Below are 6,250 nucleotides of genomic sequence, written 5' to 3'. Positions count from 1 at the left end.
TTCAATATATCCTTGGTAAAGGTGCATTTTATCTTCAATTTATCCTTTGTAAAAGTGAATTTTCTAGCATGACGGCTAACGCTGTGAAAATCATTTCAGATCGAATGAAAATAACCGCTCTAAATCGATACCTTCCGCTTGGTAGTATCAGATAATAAATATTTTTTCGTCTGCAACAAAGTGAAATGGGATTATCAGTAATCCCCGTAGAGCTTCTGTGGCCTTAGATGATCAACTTGATGGAATGATAAAATTGGACTCAAAAAAAAAAAAAAAAAAAAAAAAAAGGAGGATTATTGCGTTTCTCGTGCCTTTCAATAAGACTGTTGTTAACTGAATCTATAACTGTTGTTAACCGAATCTTTAATTGTCGTTAACCGAATCTATATCTGTTGTTAATTGAATCTATAACTTAAAATAGGAATTTATTATATTAATATATTCATTGGTATTTTCTCATCTTTTTCATCGATTGTAAAAGAAAATTCAAATTTTTCGAAAAAAAAAAAAAAAATCAAGTCATTAAGGAAACTAATTAAGGCTCTATCGTTTGCTTTGATTTGTGACTTGAGATTAATGAACGATAAATCATAAGCAGATAAAAAAATAGGATTCACAAGTTGCTGATCCATTTTAGATAGCCCATCCTTCGCCCAGGGCCTCCCATCCTCCACATTTCCCCTCGATTCCTCCAGCAACCACATAACCCATCCTGCCCCCTCTTGAACCAATGGCGTTCCCCTCTCATGCTGTTCTACGCCCTCGTCCTCCATTTGCTGGGCCCCGAGTTGGGTATTGATCAGCAGATGCAGGACCCAAGGACCTCTTATGTGCACCGTGTGACCTGGAATGCGATACTGTGACCTGAGGTAGCACTGCGTGACCCGCCATGTTGTATCCATTACGCATCGGCTTTTTTTTGAAAGGTGGGGTTATATGGAGCGAGGTTTAACCTCGCCTCGAGTTCATTTTGGAAATGGATTGGGTCTGTGTAGCCTGTCATTTGATTTACCCTGGCTTCTTATTAAGATTCTCTCTCTCTCTCTCTCTCTCTCTCTCTCTCTCTCTCTCTCTCTCTCTCTCTCTCTCTCTCTCTCTCTTTGTTTATTTGTTTCTATAGTGTGGATTTGACAAGAAACAAGCAATGCGTGGGATGAAATTTTGAATGCTTTGGAACGGACATTATAAAATGACTGTGGAGTTCCAGTAGAGAGTAGATTTCCCCTGCTGTATAGGACCAGAAAAGCATCCCTTAAAGTAAAGTAATGTATTTATATATCAGAATATGGCCAACAAATATACAGCATCCCTTAAAGTAAAATATTTATCTATCAGAATATGGACCCAAAAAATATACAGCATCCCTCAAAGTAAAGTAAAATATTTATCTATCAGAATATGGACCCACAAATATACAGCATCCCTTAAAGTAAAGTAAAGTATTTATCTATCAGAATATGGCCTAAAAATATAGAGCATCCCTTAAAGTAAAGTAGAATATTTATCTATCAGAATATGGCCCAAAAATATACAGCATTCCTTAAAGTAAAGTAAATTATTTATCTATCAGAATATGGCCCAAAAATATACAGCATCCGTTAAAGTAAAGTAAATTATTTATCTATCAGAATAGGGCCCAAAAATATACAGCATTCCTTAAAGTAAAGTAAAGTATTTATCTATCAGAATATGGGCCCAAAAAATATACAGCATTCCTTAAAGTAAAGTAAATTATTTATCTATCAGAATGTGGCCCAAAAATATACAGCATCCGTTAAAGTAAAGTAAATTATTTATCTATCAGAATAGGGCCCAAAAATATACAGCATTCCTTAAAGTAAAGTAAATTATTTATCTATCAGAATGTGGCCCAAAAATATACAGCATTCCTTAAAGTAAAGTAAAGTATTTATCTATCAGAATATGGCCCAAAAATATACAGCATCCCTTAAAGTAAAGTAAAGTATTTATCTATCAGAATATAGCCTAAAAATATACAGCATCCCTTAAAGTAAAGTAAAATATTTATCTATCAGAATATGGACCCAAAAATATACAGCATCCCTTAAAGTAAAGTATTTATTTATCAGAATATGGCCCACAAATATACAGCATCCCTTAAAGTAAAGTATTTATCTATCAGAATATGGGCCCAAAAATATACAGCATCCCTTAAAGTAAAGTAAAGTATTTATCTATCAGAATATAGCCTAAAAAATATACAGCATCCCTTAAAGTAAAGTAAAATATTTATCTATCAGAATATGGACCCAAAAATATACAGCATCCCTTAAAGTAAAGTAAAGTATTTATCTATCAGAATATGGCCCAAAAATATACAGCATCCCTTAAAGTAAAGTAAAATATTTATCTATCAGAATATGGACCCACAAATATACAGCATCCCTTAAAGTAAAGTAAAATATTTATCTATCAGAATATGGCCCAAAAATATACAGCATCCCTTAAAGTAAAGTAAAGTATTTATCTATCAGAATATAGCCTAAAAAATATACAGCATCCCTTAAAGTAAAGTAAAATATTTATCTATCAGAATATGGACCCACAAATATACAGCATCCCTTAAAGTAAAGTAAAGTATTTATCTATCAGAATATAGCCTAAAAAATATACAGCATCCCTTAAAGTAAAGTAAAATATCTATCTATCAGAATATGGACCCAAAAATATACAGCATCCCTTAAAGTAAAGTATTTATCTATCAGAATATGGCCCAAAAATATACAGCATCCCTTAAAGTAAAGTATTTATCTATCAGAATATGGCCCAAAAATATACAGCATCCCTTAAAGTAAAGTAAAATATTTATCTATCAGAATATGGGCCACAAATATACAGCATACCTTAAAGTAAAGTATTTATCTATCAGAATATGGCCCAAAAAATATACAGCATCCCTTAAAGTAAAGTAAAATATTTATCTATCAGAATATGGCCCAAAAAATATACAGCATCCCTTAAAGTAAAGTAAAATATTTATCTATCAGATTATGGCCCAAAAATATACAGCATCCCTTAAAGTAAAGTAAAATATTTATCTATCAGAATATGGACCCACAAATATACAGCATCCCTTAAAGTAAAGTAAAATATTTATCTATCAGAATATGGCCCAAAAATATACAGCATCCCTTAAAGTAAAGTAAAGTATTTATCTATCAGAATATAGCCTAAAAAATATACAGCATCCCTTAAAGTAAAGTAAAATATTTATCTATCAGAATATGGACCCACAAATATACAGCATCCCTTAAAGTACAGTAAAGTATTTATCTATCAGAATATGGCCTAAAAAATATACAGCATCCCTTAAAGTAAAGTAAAATATTTATCTATCAGAATATGGACCCACAAATATACAGCATCCCTTAAAGTACAGTAAAGTATTTATCTATCAGAATATGGCCTAAAAAATATACAGCATCCCTTAAAGTAAAGTAAAAATATTTATCTATCAGAATATGGCCCAAAAAATATACAGCATCCCTTAAAGTAAAGTAAAATATTTATCTATCAGAATATGGACCCAAAAATATACAGCATCCCTTAAAGTAAAGTATTTATTTATCAGAATATGGGCCCAAAAATATACAGCATCCCTTAAAGTAAAGTATTTATCTATCAGAATATGGGCCCAAAAATATACAGCATCCCTTAAAGTAAAGTAAAGTATTTATCTATCAGAATATGGCCCAAAAATATACAGCATCCCTTAAAGTAAAGTAAAATATTTATCTATCAGAATATGGGCCCAAAAAATATACAGCATCCCTTAAAGTAAAGTAAAATATTTATCTATCAGAATATGGACCCACAAATATACAGCATCCCTTAAAGTACAGTAAAGTATTTATCTATCAGAATATGGCCTAAAAAATATACAGCATCCCTTAAAGTAAAGTAAAATATTTATCTATCAGAATATGGACCCAAAAATATACATCATTCCTTAAAGTAAAGTAAAGTATTTATCTATCAGAATATGGGCCCAAAAATATACAGCATCCCTTAAAGTAAAGTAAAGTATTTATCTCTCAGAATATGGCCCAAAAATATACAGCATCCCTTAAAGTAAAGTAAAATATTTATCTATCAGAATATGGGCCCAAAAAATATACAGCATCCCTTAAAGTAAAGTAAAATATTTATCTATCAGAATATGGACCCACAAATATACAGCATCCCTTAAAGTACAGTAAAATATTTATCTATCAGAATATGGACCCAAAAATATACAGCATCCCTTAAAGTAAAGTAAAATATTTATCTATCAGATTATGGCCCAAAAATATACAGCATCCCTTAAAGTAAAGTAAAATATTTATCTATCAGAATATGGACCCACAAATATACAGCATCCCTTAAAGTACAGTAAAGTATTTATCTATCAGAATATGGCCTAAAAAATATACAGCATCCCTTAAAATAAAGTAAAATATTTATCTATCAGAATATGGACCCACAAATATACAGCATCCCTTAAAGTACAGTAAAGTATTTATCTATCAGAATATGGCCTAAAAAATATACAGCATCCCTTAAAGTAAAGTAAAATATTTATCTATCAGAATATGGACCCAAAAATATACAGCATCCCTTAAAGTAAAGTAAAATATTTATCTATCAGAATATGGGCCACAAATATACAGCATCCCTTAAAGTAAAGTATTTATCTATCAGAATATGGGCCCAAAAATATACAGCATCCCTTAAAGTAAAGTAAAGTATTTATCTATCAGAATATGGGCCCAAAAATATACAGCATCCCTTAAAGTAAAGTAAAATATTTATCTATCAGAATATGGCCCAAAAATATACAGCATCCCTTAAAGTAAAGTAAAATATTTATCTATCAGAATATGGACCCAAAAATATACAGCATCCCTTAAAGTAAAGTATTTATCTATCAGAATATGGACCCACAAATATACTGAAAACCATTCCAATATTGGATCCACCGAAGCTGTCAGCCGAGCCTTTGACCCGAAAAGGAGTGATAGACCGAATCTTGGATTGATATAATAGTCATAACAGAGTGTCAAGAGGTCAACAAGTTCATCCTATTCAGATGTGAAAGAAAGGATAGGTCGAGGAACCTGTGGCTCTCTCTCTCTCTCTCTCTCTCTCTCTCTCTCTCTCTCACTCTCTCTCTCTCTCTCTCTCTCTCTCTCTCTCTCTCTCTCTCTTCTACTCTTCTTTAAGAGAATCTAGTCATTTTAACTGGTATTCTCAAAGGTATATTTTAGAATAAGGAAGTAGAATTATATCAATACTCTTTCTATAGTTAATTTCTGAATTCAAACTATTCAAGTAATAATATGTATAATGTATGGATATATACATATAGTACATTTGTATTTTCACATCAATGTATATATATATATATATATATATATATATATATATATATATATATATATAAATATATATATATATATATATATATATATATATATATATATATTTATACGGTATATATATTTATTTATTTATATATATATACATATATTATATACTGTATATATATACATATATATATATATATATATATATATATATATATATATATATATAAATATATATATATATATATACATATATATATATGTGTGTGTGTGTGTGTGTGCATGCGTTAGCTTATATATATATATATATATATATATATATATATATATATATAAATATATATATATATATATATATAAATATATATATATATATACACACACACACGTGGTAAATGCGTATTAACACTAATATGTATTTCCTATAAAGTATGTTTGTATACTTGCAATTCTAGTCCTATAAATTGTACGTATAATTGCCTTATTATAATCATGAGGACGTAATACATAAAATAATTGATAATCGGGATTCCCCCACCAATTACCTATTTAATTGCCTTTAGTGGATCATCCTATTATTTCTTCTGAAAAGTCACTTTGCCACTTGGAAGACGTCATAAGTAATCCGCCACTTTAATTAAGCGAAGAGCTTTGGAAGGAACCTGGGGCCTTTTATAAGCCAAGCTTCCTGGTTCGGTTTACTTTTTTTTTTTTTTATTGTGACGAAGAATTGGATAAATTGAATTGAAAGATACAAAGGGAAGAATATTAAAGAATTTTGGATTATTTAATAGATATAAAATTTGGATTAATGATATAAATGCCAGATATGTAGAAATGGATGAATTGAAAAAGCCAAGGGATGAAAATGAAAGAATTTTGGT

The sequence above is a fragment of the Palaemon carinicauda genome, chromosome 35, assembly GCF_036898095.1.
Source record: "Palaemon carinicauda isolate YSFRI2023 chromosome 35, ASM3689809v2, whole genome shotgun sequence".
NCBI lineage: Eukaryota > Metazoa > Arthropoda > Malacostraca > Decapoda > Palaemonidae > Palaemon > Palaemon carinicauda.
The sequence above is the reverse complement of the archived record's forward strand: the minus strand, read 5'-3'. Positions refer to the sequence as shown.